Source organism: Pinus tabuliformis, chromosome 9 (genome assembly GCF_031772625.1).
Source record: "Pinus tabuliformis cultivar Carrire ecotype Pingquan chromosome 9, CPIR1, whole genome shotgun sequence".
NCBI lineage: Eukaryota > Viridiplantae > Streptophyta > Pinopsida > Pinales > Pinaceae > Pinus > Pinus tabuliformis.
The window spans coordinates 1214600240-1214615878 of NC_142307.1; the positions used below are offsets into that span (position 1 = coordinate 1214600240).

At 43.0% G+C, this 15639-nt stretch overlaps 1 protein-coding gene across 1 annotated transcript in view; it reads right to left on the bottom strand.

Moving 5' to 3' along the window:
* Positions 1–15639, bottom strand: part of LOC149152908 (ATP-dependent Clp protease proteolytic subunit-related protein 2, chloroplastic-like) — a 147005-nt gene that overhangs the window by 70234 nt on the left and 61132 nt on the right. The window lies entirely within an intron of this gene.

Here is a 15639-nt window from a genome sequence, read left to right on the forward strand (position 1 = left end):
CCCTCGGGCCAAGGATCTGCAAGGTTGTCTAACCCTCAGTTGTGTTAATTAATTAATTAGTTTTTAAATGAAAATTAGCATATGTTTAACCAGAGGTCCTGTTGTAACTTATTTTGACACCATTAAAAGTTACAAGAAAATTTTGAAATTTACCAATTATTCATGGCCACATTATCATACATATGTGAATTATCATGGATAAAATGGTTTAATTAGCGATGTTGGGTTATTTTGTTATGATAATAATAATTTTAATTTTAAATGATTTTAATTTTATTAAAATATATCATCGAATATATTTTTATAAAATTTTAAGTTTAAAATTAAAATTATTGTTTTAATTCAACCATTAAATTTCTTGCAGTTTTCAATGGCAGATGTTGGATCTTGGGAATCAACAGTTTATATTCCATTTCGGCACCCCCAAGGTCATCTGAGCTTTAATAGTTGGGGGCGGGGGGGGCCGAAGTCTTGTTTTGATATTACCACCTTTGATCACGTGGCATATTCTTGTGAATTTCATAACCCCCCCTCCCCGACTTGAAACCATATACCGCCAAGGGGTTCCCTAGAAATCCACTTCCCTAATGTCTGAGGTAGAGAGAACAGGGCACATGTGTTGGCCAAAGATGTCACAACCAACTTCACGTTTTAAATTTTTATAAAATGTTGACAATTGCATTGTCAGCATAAATCCACTTCCCTGATGTCTGAGGGAGAGAGAACAGGGCACAGGTGTTGGCCAAAGAGGTCACAATAAACTTCATGTTTTAAATTTTTATAAAATGCTGACAGTTGCATTGTCAGCATTTAAGGTTGTAATAAACAGGTTAATACTCCTAATAGCATTTCGGGACCCGATACAGTTGGAAAGTGAATATCACTAACAATGAGGATAGCACTATTTTCTTAATTTTATCGACAGACCAATTGTCAATGATTAAGTCATTTTAAATATTTAGAATGTTGATTGTGCTGACCATGTTAGTGTCAGTATTTTGGGCACATGTGTCTCTGTTATGATCGAAAGGGTAAAGTACGAATTTAATCATGCTTACCAATGTAATTATTGAGAATGCCATGTGATCAATTCCTCTGTATCAAACGAACTCTGATTTGTGATCATGACTAAGGGTGATGTTAAGTTTTAACTTAACACATAATTGTGTTCAATGTATCTTACACCTCATATCATGTGAGTGGTTATATTGGTAAATTATCCGAGTTTTCACTTGGCAATTCAAACTATTTCCACTACAGAGACACAGTATCGAATCTCATGGATAGTGCTAGCTAGAATGGGAAAGGGAGGCATGCTAGACCGAACTGAGCCTAAAGCACCAGACCTTGTTAGATGTGTACCCTGATCTCCTACATTTGTTCCAGCAGGCAGGGTGGAGTCAGTTCTTCTATCAGTGTTCCGATTATCACGATTTGGTAGCCCAATCATTTGCAGTAGGGTTCGATGGTAGCCATGTAGAGGTTGGTGGTTTAGCATTTGAAGTCACAGAGCACACTGTTGTCAAAGCCACAGCTTTGCCCATGGACAGAGAAAGGGTCTTTCACAGTCATATCCTAGCCGGCATAAATGTTCTGTCTTTCTTCAAAGAGGAGCACAAAGCAAAGAACTAGAAAGTTGGAGTTCAAAAGGACTGGCTACAAGACAAATGGTATGTCCCCCTGTGGCTTTGCCAACAATATTTTACTTGTGAGGGTCGTTATAACAGAGTCAATTTGTATCATTTCTACTTCTTGGCTCATTTAGATGGGCAGATTAGGATTAATCCCTGCTTCTACTTGTTGGAAAGCCTCAAGCACATGGCTGCTAGGTATAGGGCTAGGGTTGACCCTTCATCACATTTTGTTTATCACAAGGCACTAATAAAACTTTTAATAGAAAGCCAGTTGATTAAACTAGGGAGGACTTGGAACCATTTCCTTTTCTGGGGAGGGTTCCAGCCTCAACCTACCAGGAGGAAAAGGGGCAGACCCCAAACTATCAGAAGGATGAAGAAAACTCAGATCAAGTTCCTATTGTTGGAATTTCTAAGTCTAATTGTTAGAAACCCTTCATGTACTTTATGATTTATTTCTGCCTACTTGTTCTGATTAATTAACAAGCTATTTACCATGTAAATACTGAAAATAAATACAAGTACATGCTCAACACATTACAGATCATCAACTGAAGGAAACAAAACAAGCACACAAGTGACACCATTGTTTTTAGAATAATGTCCCCAGAAAACCAATGCAGGAAAACCGGTGCAACTATCCGAGGGTTTTAATTATTAAGCAGCTTCAGAGTACAATCAGGGTGCCAAAACCGGCTCACCCAACAAAGAAAAATCTCGGCAGTAGTACCTCTCCTTCAGAGACAGATGCTCCGGCTGAAACCCCGGATAAACACTCTGGCAACTCCTCAACTTCAATCTGCCCCACGAAAACCCTAGTGTCAGCCTCTAGGGACTACATTAGCCCTTTCTGGCCTAATGTCTGCCCAACGTCACTCTGGCTTGGCCTACGTCAACCTCTGGAGGCACTGCGTCAGCCCTTAGAGCCTCTATGTCACCCACGCTGGCTCTCTAAGGCACTACACAGCTCCTGGCTGCCTCTGCGTGAACCTCTGGCTGGCTCTGCGTCCCTCTCTCCTGGCTACTGCGTTGATCCTCCCGGTACTATCTCTGCCTCTCTGCTTCTATATTCACTGCCCCTTAGCTGCAACTCTGATCACTCTCTCAACTTCCTCAGCAAACCCTGCCCCAAAAAGTCGAAATCTTGATCAACTCGGTGTTTCTCCAAGTGACCCTCAAGCCTACTCTTATACTTTTCTCGTTGACAAATCAATGGCCGAGATTAAGTCACATTAATATTTTATTTTCCCTAAGTTTAGACTTAGGGACTCCATTAAAAATTTTAATTATTTTAATATTTCCCAAACTGTTTAGAATCTCCCCAAACCCTTTTTGGGTATTGGAGATCTCATGTGCCTTAGCCTCTCCACCAATTTTCGTGGCTAGAGTACATCCAATGATACCTCAAATCAACACTTCCTCTTAGCGCGGACAGTGCTCTAGTAATACTCCTCACTGAGTATCACCCTGATAATCCGGCGTTGGTCCCTGTGCTGATGTTAGGCCTCCTGCCCATCATCTGCACTGCTACACATGGTCCTGCCACTGCCACTGCTGCATCCATACAGCAGCTCCCTCTCATATTGTTGCATCGTGCTACCCATAGTACTGCCACTGCTAACTGCTGCACTGCAACTCAGTTCCTGAGAAGTAACTGATCTCCCAACTCTGACATCTCTATCAGGCTAGAGACACCCATGATGTTGACAATCCCTCTGTCGCTGACAAGTGCTCCCTCTCTGACCTCTCTGCCACTGGAACTACTCCATGCATCTCGCACTGTTGCACACCTCTCTGTGCCATCCTGCACTGGTGCAACACTCCTGTGCTTATCGCACTGCTGCCTCACGCTCTCCTGGGAATCCTGCACTATAGCTCCCTCTTTCGCTCCAGCTGCATCTGTCTCTACTGACATCCGCCAGTGCTGCTACTCCTCATCGAGGCTCCCGTAGCAAGGTATAATCCAAGAGGCTGGGTACCTCGAGGATCCTGCCCATCATCGCCTGTAGTTCATCTGAATATAGCTCGATGTCTCCCCACTTCCATTCAAGTGGCGTGTGAGCACTCATGGCACAGTCCTCATCTGTCTCCACTTCCTTTTCTGCCCTTGCTGGTGCAGCCTTGGTCTCAAAGGCCTCTCCCTTGCTCTTCTTCCTCAGACACTGGGTCACATAATGACCCAGCTCCCCACAGTGGAAGCATTTGACCTTGGAGAGGTCCTTCTTCTTCCGCTTTTCTTGCTTTCCCTCAGATGTTAGGGCAGCATCCACCTCCTCCTCCTTCTTGATTCTGATCCCCTTGTCGTTGCTTCCCGTCTTGGTCAGCCTCCTGATCTCTTCTTGGCGAAGAGCCGCCCATAGTTCCTCCCAATCTGGAAGGGTCACCTTGCCCAATATGTTATGGACAAACACCTCCCAGTCTTCTGAGACTGCATTCAGGGCTGTTCTCACCATCAATTCTGGATCCGGTGTGGCCCCTATGGAAGTCAGTTGATCCCGGATCTCCTTTAATCGATCGAGGAAGGTGTCGATCCGTTCTCCCTTCTACATCTGGTATGACCACAGCTGATTTTCTAGAAGCATCTTCCTCTGCACGGAAGTATGTTGATACAACTTTGTCAGGGCCTCCCACATCTCCTCTACCGTGTTCTTCTCAGCAATATGTGATATTATATGGTCCTTGACCCCATCAAGGATGATACTCTTAGCCCTCGCCATTGCATCCTCGTACCTGTCGTTATTAGCCAAGTCAATTGGGACTGCTATCGTCTTCAAGGCAAAGTGCTTGACACGATTTCTATCAAGGACGGATAAGATTCTGGCCTTCCAGACTATGACGTTTGAGGCTTCGTCCAGCCTGTCCTGGTCTCTTACTCCGTGCACTGCCATTTCGCTACTCCTCTACTTCCCTCCTGGAAGTTTTCGGTGTGACTCCCTCCGAGCCTCAATTTCCCTCCTGGAAACCCTTCTGCCAATGTCAAGATGCCCCCACTCCAATCGCTAGTGCAGCTGCACCACAGATCTGGATTTCTTGGCTAGAAATCCTTGGCAGCAATTCCCTCCTCCTTGGTCTTGCCCTGTTAGGTATTGTTCTAACTATAGTACCCCACCAGCTCCACTCTGCAACTTACCCACAGCCTCCTAAACCCCAGAAAAACTAAAGGTTAGAGCTCCTAAGCTCTACGCAATCCCGGCACCAGCAAAATTAGCTTACTCAACCAACTGCGTCAACCCTCCTGGCCTCTGTGTGAGCCTGTCTTTGCCTCCCTTAGCCTTTGTGCTGCCTCTTCTTTGCTCGAACTTGATGACGCAGGCACTGCGTCACCCCTTCCTTGCTGCTTCTCTGCTAGGAACAGCTTTTGTCACTCGGGACAGTTGTTTTCTGTTGTTGTTGCTTTGCTTGGCTGATGTCCTCAGTTCTCTTGTGATCTACAACCACCCTCTGATACCATGTTGGAATTTCTAAGTCTAACTATTAAAAACCCTTCATGTACTTTATGATTTATTTCTTCCTACTTGTTCTGATTAATTAACAAGCTATTTACCATGTAAATACTAAAAATAAATACAAGTACATGCTCAACACATTACAGATCATCAACTGAAGGAAACAAAACAAGCACACAAGTGACACCGTTGTTTTTGGACTAATGTCCCCAGAAAATCCCAATGAGGGAAAACCGGTGCAGTTATCCGAGGGTTTTAATTATGAAGCAGTTTCAGAATACAATCTGGGTGCCAAAACCAGTTCACCCAACTAAGAAAAATCTCGGCAGTACCTCTCCTTCAAAGACAGATGCTCCCGCTGAAACCCCGGATAAACACTCTGGCAGCTCCTCAGCTTCAATCTACCCCATGAAAACCCTAGCGTCAGCCTCTAGGGACTGCGTCAGCCCTTTCTGGCCCAATGTCTACCCAGCGTCACTCTGGCTTGGCCTGTGTCAGCCTCTAGAGGCACTGCGTCAACCCTTAGAGCCTCTGCGTCACCCACACTGGCTCTCTAAGGCACTGCGCATCTCCTGGCTGCCTCTGTGTGAGCCCTCGCTGGCTCTGCATGAACCTCTCGCTGGCTCTGTGTCCCTCTCTCCTGGCTACTACGCTGATCCTCCCAGTACTATCTCTGCCTCTCTGCTTCTGTATTCATTGCCCCTCAGTTGCAACTCTGATCACTCTCTCAACTTCCTCAGCAAACCCTGCCCCAGAAAGTCGAAATCTTGATCAACTAGGTGTTTTCTCCAAGTGACCCTCAAGCCTCCTCTTATATTTTTATCGTTGACAAATCAACGACCAAGATTAAGTCACATATCAACGGCTAAGATTAGATCTGGCTACATCCATGAATTTTGGACCATTCTAACACAGTTTTATATTAATTCACATTAATATTTTATTTTCCCTAAGTTTAGACTTAGGGACTCCATTAAAAATATTAATTATTGTAATATTTCCCAAATTATTAAGGAATTTAAACTTCTGTGATCCATAACATTGTATAGATAATCTTCGGCAAAATCACATAACCAATCTTTTGTCGACGCGTTTCGAACCAACCAGTGTGGTTCATCGTCAGGACAAGTTGAAGAACCAATCCAGCTTAGCTAGTTTAAATAGAGTATGCAGAGATCCCAACGGCTATAACACCAACGCCTAATTTTGACCTAATGACCTTAGTCAAACCCATAATATTTAATTATTATTATTCTTAGAAAATAGTTCAATTAGGTAAATAATAAATAAATTCATTTGTTAATATAAGTAAAAGTATGTGTATATCTAAAAATAAATAATAATCAAGTAACTTATATATTAAAAGAATTCATTTGTTAACCAAATGTATTCGTTTAATAATAAAATAATATATAAAATCCATATTTATTATCTTAAATTAATAATTCATATTTATTATATAATCTATTATTATTATTCCCATATTATATAGATACAAACACATAGTATTACATTATTACTATTCCTAGAATTTAGTTACATTAGGTAATTTATTAATTATTTAAAGCTAATGGTCATTGGTAAACTATATCATCTCTATGTGAATAATATATCAATCTAATTTATTATTAAAACAATATGTTATATATACTAATTTATATTTGTTAAAAAATCTATATTCCTAATTCCAATATTCTTAAAGATAAATGTATTCATGTTAAATCATTAATATTCTTATATTTTAGTTACATTAGGTAAATACCCTAATGAGGATTGTTAAGGAACCTGTTTATTAATAATTTTATATCTATATTAGATCCCTTCCAAGATAAACACTATTTATTCAATAATCTGTTATTCTAATAAAATTACTAAAATCAACTATGTAACTAGGTAAATATATTATCACTAATAAGGTTTAAGGAAGGGGGGTTTTTAATTATTAAGGGAACAAAATTCTAATTTAATTATAATAAACCAATAATACATAAACGAGATAGTAATTAGCCCGAAATTAATAATAATAATAGGACTATAGGATCAACGAGAAGAAAACACGGGAAAAGGGGGGACAACCGCCTAAAACAAATCTAGGGAGAGGGAAGACAAAGACACTAAGACTTAACAGAAGGGGAAAAAGGTTAGGAAGACAAAGCTGGGACCCAGCAACTGCTAATCCTCCAGCCATCATCCCTATTAAGGTTGTTCGGCCTTTTCTCAATCTCCAGGGCCTCTCTAAATTTGCGATGGTGAAACTGCGCAACTTTGGCAATGACTTGAGCCTCTTCTATACATACATGATGCATAGTCTTCCCCGCATGCTCAGCCAAGGCTGAGGACTTGGTCCTACCATGTCTTAAGTCCGCCGAATGTTCGCTAATCCTTTGATTGATAGAGCGACCAGTTTCACCAATATAAGGGGTCCCACAAGAACAGGGAATGACATAGACGCCCTTCATGTCCTTAGGGTCAATAGGGTCTTTCACAGACCTGAGGGAGCCACGGATAGTGTTGAGAGGTCTAAAAGTAGCGGGCACATCGTACTTCCTCAGAATCCTCGCAATCCTATCCGTGGTCCCTTGGATGTAAGGAAGGTTCACACCCAAGATACGATCTTTAGGAACCTTTCGTATTGAAGGCTCCTTCTTGGCCTTGAGGAAGGCTTTTTGACCGAGGCGCCTATTGTAACCATTCTTCTCAAAGACACCTAGGAGATGAGCCTTCTCCGCTTCCAGGCTCTCCTCATCAGAAATTCTTACAGCACGGGTGGCAAGCGTGCTAAGAACCCCTAATTTCTGAGCAGGGAAATGATGAGAAGAAGCATGCAAGTATTGCTCAGTATGCGTCTTCTTTCTAAACACCTGATGAGAAAAGGAACCATCCTCCTTCTTGGAGATGAGAACATCTAAGAACGGAAGACAACCTCTATCTTCTATCTCCATCGTGAATTTAATGGCGGCGGACTGGTTATTGAGGTGACAGAAGAAACGATCCAGCTCATCAGGACCATGAGACCAGACGACACCAGTGTCATCAACGAATCTTTTCCAAAGCTTCGGTAAGAGACGAGAGGAGGCCAAAGCTTTAGACTCAAACTCCTCCATGAAAAGATTAGCGACGACAGGGGACAAGGGGGAGCCCATGGCAACCCCGCAAGTCTGCTCATAGAATTCTCCCTCGAAGCTGAAAAAGGTGGAGGTAAGGCAAAGTTCAACTAACTTAGCCGTATCAGGATCAGTTAGCTTATTAATTACCTCCATGGCCTCATTGATAGGAATACAGGTATAAAGAGAGACCACGTCAAAACTCACCAGAATGTCCTCGGGCTCAAGCTTAATTCTCTTAAGATCCTCAATAAAAGAAGCTGAGTCTTTGACAAAGGACTCAGTCTGCCCAACCAAGGGTCTCAACTTTGCAGCAAGGAACTTGGCCAGGAGGTAAGTCGGGCCACCAATGGTATTGACAATGGGTCTCAGGGGGACCCCATCTTTATGGATCTTTGGAAGACCATAAATCCTAGGAGTGATGGGGTTACCCTCAATAAGTTTCTGGGCTAGAGGAATCGTGGAATTGCACGACTTGATCGCAAGAGCGACCGCTCTGGAAACCTTTTTGAGGGGATTTTTCGAAAGCTTCTTATAACTCCCACTGTTACAGAGATGGTCAAGCATCTTATTTCTGTAATCCTTTCTATCCAGGATAACGGCAGCCCCACCTTTATCAGCTTTTAAGACCACGATGTCACGATTACCGTTCAAGCTCTTCAGAGCCTCAAACTCGGCTTTGCTGATATTGCTGCGGGGAGGCTTAGCCCTTCTCAGGGTAACGGCACAATCTTGCCTAATCGTGTCTTTAATCTTATCAGGAAGGTTCTTAATGCCATATTCGACATCGCAAATGATGTCTTCAACCGGGATTTTTCTGGGCGCTAAGGCAAAATTAAGACCTTTCCCTAAGAGACTAAAAACCGAAGGCGGAAATGAAAAACTTGACAAATTCACCACCTTATTATCCTTTCTAGGTATTGGAGGACTCATGTGCCTTAACCTCTCCACCAATTTTCGTGCCTAGAGCACATTCGATGCTACCTCAAATCAACACTCCCTCTTAGCGCGGACTGTGCTCTAGTAATACTCCTCACTAAGTATCACCCTGATCATCCAGCATCGATACCTGTGCTGATACTAGGCCTGCTACCCATCATTTGCACTACTGCATCTCGTACTGCTACCCATGGCCCTGCCACTGCCACTGCTGCATCTGTACGGCAGCTCCCTCTCATCCCGCTGTATCCTGTTGCCCATAGTACTACCACTGCTAACTGTTGCACTACAACTCAGTTACTGAGAAGTAAGTAATTGGTCTCCCAACTCTAACATCTATGTCAGGCTAGAGACGCCCACGATGTTGACACTCCCTCTGTCGCTGACAAGTGCTCCCTCTCTAACCTCTTCGCCACTGCAACTACTCCATGCATCTTGCACCGTTGCACACCTCTCTGTGCCATCCTGCACTGGTGCAACACTCTCGTGTTTCTCGCACTAGTGCCTCACACTCTCCTGGAATCCTGCACTGTAGCTCCCTCTTTCGCTCCAGTCGCATCTATCTCTACTGACATCTGCCAGTGTTGCTACTCCTCATCGGGGCTCTCGTAGCAAGGTATCATCCAAGAGGTTAGGTACCTCGAGGATCCTGCCCCTCATCGCCTATAGTTCGTCTGACTACAGCTCGATGTCTCCCCACTTTCGCTCAAGTGGCGTGTGAGCACTCATGGCACAGTCCTCATCTGTCTCCACTTCCTTCTCCGCCCTTGCTAGCGCAGCCTTGGTCTCGGAGGCCTCTCCTTTGCACTTCTTCCTCGGACACTGAGTCGCATAATGACCCAGCTCCCCACAGTGGAAGCATTTGACCTTGGAGAGGTCATTCTTCTTCCGCTTCTCCTGCTTTCCCTCAGATGCTAGGGCAGCATCCACCTCCTCCTTGATTCTGATCCCCTTGTCGTTGCTTCCCGTCTTCGTCAGCCTCCTGATCTCTTCTTGGTGAAGAGCCGCCCATAGTTCCTCCCAATTTGGAAGGGTCACCATGCCCAGTATGCTCTAGACAAACACCTCCCAGTCTTCTAAGACTGTGTTCAGGGTTGTTCTCACCATCAATTCTAGATCCGGCGTGGCCCCTGTGGAAGTCAGTTGATCCCGGATCTCCTTCAATCGACCGAGGAAGGTGTTGATATGTTCTCCCTTCTGCATCTGGTATGACCACAGTTGATTTTCTAGGAGCATCTTCCTCTGCACGGAAGTATGTTGATACAACTTTGTCAGGGCCTCCCACATCTCCTCTGTCGTTTTCTTCTCGGCAATATGTGGTACTCTATGGTCCTTGACCCCTTCAAGGATGATACTCTTAGCCCTCGCCATTGCATCCTCGTACCTGTCGTTATCAGTCGAGTCAACTGGGACTGCTATCATCTTCAAGGCGAAGTGCTTAACACGATTTCTGTCAAGGACGGATAAGATTTTGGCCTTCCAGACTACGAAGTTTGAGGCTCTGTCTAGTCTGTCCTGGTCTCTTACTCCATGCACTGCCATTTCGCTGCTCCTCTACTCCCCTCTTGGAAGTTTTCAGTGTGACTCCATCTGAGCCTCAATTTCCCTCATGGAAACCCTTCTGCCAATGTCGAGATGCCCCCACTCCGATCGCTAATGCAGCTGCACCACAGATTCGGATTTCTTGGCTAGAAATCCTTGGCAGTAACTCCCTCCTCCTTGGTCTTGCCCTGTTAGGTACTGTTCTGACTATAGTACCCCACCAGCGCCACTCTGCAACTTACCCACAGCCTCCTAAACCCCAGCAAAACTGAAGGTTAGAGCTCCTAAGCTCTGCGCAATCCCAGCACCAGCAAAATTAGCTTCCTCAGCCAACTGCGTCAGCCCTCCTGGCCTTTGCATGGCTTTGCATGAGCCTGTCTTTGCCTCCCTCAGCCTTTGCGCTGCCTCTTCTTGGTTCGAACTTGATGACGCAGGCACTGTGTCACCCCTTCCTTGCTGCTTCTCTGTTAGGAACAGCTTCTGTCACTCAAGACTTGCCTGCGTCACCCCTTCCTTGTTGCTTCTCTGCTAGGAATAACTTTTGTCACTCGGGACAGTTGTTTTCTACTACTGTTGCTCTACTCGGCTGATGTCCTCAGTTCTCCTATGATCTACAACCACCCTCTGATACCATGTTGGAATTTCTAAGTTTAACTGTTAGAAACCCTTCATGTACTTTCTGATTTATTTCTGCCTACTTGTTTTGATTAATTAACAAGCTATTTACCATGTAAATAATGAAAATAAATACAAGTACATGCTCAACACATTACAGATCATCAACTGAAGGAAACAAAACAAGCACACAAGTGACACCGTTGTTTTTGGACTAATGTCCCCAGAAAAACCCAATGCAGGAAAACCAGTGCAACTATCCGAGGGTTTTAATTATTAAGTAATTTCAGAATACAATCTGGGTGCCAAAACCGGCTCACCCAACAGAGAAAAATCTCGGCAGTAGTACCTCTCCTTCAGAGACAGATGCTCCCACTGAAACCCCGAATAAACACTCCGGCAGCTCCTCAGCTTCAATTTGCCCCACGAAAACCCTAGCCTCAGCCTCTAAGGACTGCGTCAACCCTTTCTGGCCCAATGTCTACCCAACATCACTCTGACTTGGCCTGCATCAGCCTCTGGAAGCACTGTGTCAACCCTTAGAGTCTCTGTGTCACCCACGCTGGCTCTCTAAGGCACTGCGCATCTCCTGGCTGCCTCTGTGTGAGCCCTCGCTGGCTCTGCATGAACCTCTCGCTAGCTTTGCGTCCCTCTCTCCTGGCTACTGCGCTGATCCTCCCGGTAGTATCTCTGCCTCTCTGCTTCTGTATTCATTGCCCCTCCGCTACAACTCTGATCACTCTCTCAACTTCCTCAACAAACCCTGCCCTGGAAAGTCGAAATCTTGATCAACTTGAAGTTTTCTCCAAGTGACCCTCAAATCAACAGCTGAGATTAAGTCCCTAATCAACGGTTAAGATTAGATCTAGCTTGATCCATGACTTTTGGACCATTCTAACACAACTTTAAATTAATTCACATTAATATTTTATTTTCCTTAAGTTTAGACTTAAGGACTCCATTAAAAATATTAATTATTTTATTATTTCCCAAACTGTTTAGAATCTGCCCAAACCCTTTTTGGGTATTGGAGATCTCGTGTGCCTTAGCCTCTCCACCAATTTTCGTGGCTAGAGCACATCCGATGCTACCTCAAATCAACACCTATTTTCGGACTCCTATCATATATGAAAACTCAAAAGCTCCATCCACCTCAGTTGCCCCGAAAATTTCCAATGTTTATCCAAGGAGGAGTGCTCAGCTTCATAAGCCAGAGCCTACATCGTTGGGAAGTCCAGGAACTGACATTGGCTCCGCTAGTTTTTCAACTCTACCCTTAGAAACCTCTCCTACAAACACAGCTACACCTAGAGATTTGAAGGGCAAAAAGCCAGTGATAGAAGAAGTGGAAAATGAACCAGCACCTAAGATTCTCAGACAGGGCAATAGGCACACTAGGCCAACAAACAAACTGCGGTACAAAATCAAGCTTAGAAGCAACCCAGAGTTAGCTAAACAAGTCATTGATATAGATGATGTGCCTCTGAAAGACTTAATCATCAACAAGGAACCTACAAAGTCTAAGAAAAAGCCTACAAAGTCTGAGAAGAAGCCTGCAAGCCCCAATAAGAAAAGAAATAAACAGGTTGCCAAAGCAAAGCCCATGGAGACTAGACAGAACAAGAAACAGAGATTAGACAAGTTGAATGTGTTACTTGAGGCTGCCAGTACCCTCAACTAATGTGTCAGGGTATCAGAACCATTTTTGTCCACTTGTTTAATCCAAAACTCAGTTTTTTCGTTTCATGGACAGTCGGCCTGCCAATTTTGTATGCAAATCGAGAGAGCTGACAATGCCTTTGTCAGCGGTTTTTGATAAGCTTGATAGTGTGTCTGTTAGCTATTTTGAACAAAGTTATGCATACTAATCAATAATGAAACCTACATGAAAAAGTTGACAGCATGTCTGTCAGCGATTTTGAAACAAAACAGAGACGTTGACATCTCTGTTGTCAGTGATATTCGAAAGGATTGATCTCTTGGTTGTTAGCAATATCTCAGATCAGAAAATCAGTAATGCCGACGGCCAGTCTATGAGCAGTTTTTTCAAAAAAACGCAGAGCAACAGAAGACATCCAGGAGCAGTGTTGATAAAGTATACAGAGGGACCTATTTTGTTGAAACAATGATGATAATCTATAGAGGGACCTGTTCTATTTTCCAGCTAGACAGTTGACCAGATCACTCTATTTTTGCCTAGATTTTAGCATATTTGCCTACAGTTTTTCTAGGGTTCATTAGATATTTTCTGAAGTTTATCTTTTTCATGCATGAACTTAAAAGATATTTATAATATCTCAATATTGTAATTATGAGGATTCTATTATTTTGCAAACTGTTATGTAAGTTCTATAAAACAGTTTATGTAAAGATGTAATAGGGTTGGCTTTTGATGCCAAAACCCTGTCACTTTGTAAAGCTTTTATTACAGAAATCCTAATTGAAGTATTCTAGCTCCAGTTCTTGACAAAAATTGTGTTTCCTGTATGTTTTTCTAGTGCTTTCATACCTTATTTTCTGCACATGTTCAAAGTAACATAGGAGATCTGGGTAAGAATAGATTGAGTGTCAATCTCTCTGAAATCCCCTGCAAAGTTATAATCATTTAAAGAGATTAATTAACTAGATTGTTTGTCTTGGTTAATTCCTCTACATCTGTTAATTGTTGCCTTCTATCATCTTTTGAATGTGTTTTGTTTGGCTGTAGAAATCTTCTACATGCATCCATTCTATCTGGTTGATTAAGTATTCAGTATGACTGCTTAATTATCATGAATTCCCTTATATTCTTCTGTCAAATTCTTTAAAAATCATGTTATTTTGTCAAATTGGATGCTGGCACTTTGACCAAGGACTTTGCAAGAGAGGGATTTATTCATAAACAGAGATTGGACAATCATTAGAAACCACCCAAAATAAATCATAAATCTGGCCATTATGCTTCATAGGTTGTTGTCCAGTGACAGTGAACAGCGTTAAACAAAGCCTCATAACAATTGAGGGAGCCCCCTCTGGTTCAAGGGCCAGCTTGAACCTAAAGACTGGTCGAGTTGGTTTCTCAACGTAGTTTTTGCAGCCAAGAACTACCTACGAGAAATAAGTACAACAGGTCCAACCAGTCATGCTCCTTCGGCGTTGGCATTACAATCACAATCATCATTAGAATAAGCAGGGATAGAACAAGGGGATGTTACAAATATTGGAACTTCTGGGTTGCTAGGGTTTCATTGATTTTCTCTATCTGGGGTTTGGAAAGTTGAGAGGATTTGTACTAGCCTTGAGAGAAGACCATGGTGTGTATATATGTTTCATCTTGAGCATTTCAATGAAGTTTCCAACTAACCAAAACTTGTGTAATTTTCAAATTTGATTTTCAGCTATATGTGTTATTTATGCATTGTTATTTATAGCCTATGTTGCACGGGGACATATACCCCCAAAAAAACTCATATACCCTACATTCCCACATTTCAGGAACTTATAGACCCTTAGGAAACATCCTCAAACTGTTGGGGACTTCATCATGGACTTGGGGACTTCCTGGTTGTCGCTAAGACGATTCGAGGAAATTTAAACGACGTTCTAAACAAATTTCAATGATTAAACGACAATTCCAACATTTGACTTTGGAACAGTCCTTCTCCTTGTTTTGTTGCTTGCCTTTACCTTTGCCTTTTCCTCCACTGTTGGAGGCTTACTTCTTTGCTCTGCCCTTCTTGCCTCTTGCTAACAATGCCATATTGTCATCATCCTCCACCTGTTTGGCTGCCCCAAGATGGTTCTTTCTGATCTCATTCTGAATGCAATCATCCCATAACCTCTCCCAATCGGGAAGGTTTTCCCGTGCAACAATGCCATCCACAAAATTCTCCCAAGTCTTGGGAAGACCATTCAAAGCAATCCTCACCAACTCAGTGGCTGCAATGATCTCACCTACGGCTGCCAACTCATCTCTCACTGAAGTGATCTTTGTGAGGTATGTTGTAGCACTATCAGGTCATTTTAATGGCCTTCAATTTCTCCTTTAGGACCATTTTTCTGTTTTCATTTGAGCTCTGGAAAAGACTGGCCAAGGTTGTCCACAGAACATGTGCATAAGTCTTTCCTCTCACATGAGGAATGACATGATCTTTGATTCCTTCCAGAATCAATCTTTTTGCCTTAGCATTCTTTTTGTTAAACTCTGCCAACTGTACAGGGTCAACAGGTACTATTACTGGGTTCTGTGTGGTATTTACCATAATGCCCCAGACTTCTACTTCCTCAAAAATGCTCTGGATTCTCTCCTTCCATGCACTGTAGTTGTCCTGCCCATCCAACCTGTCTTCAACTCTCAAACCCAAAAAGACATGTTTCACT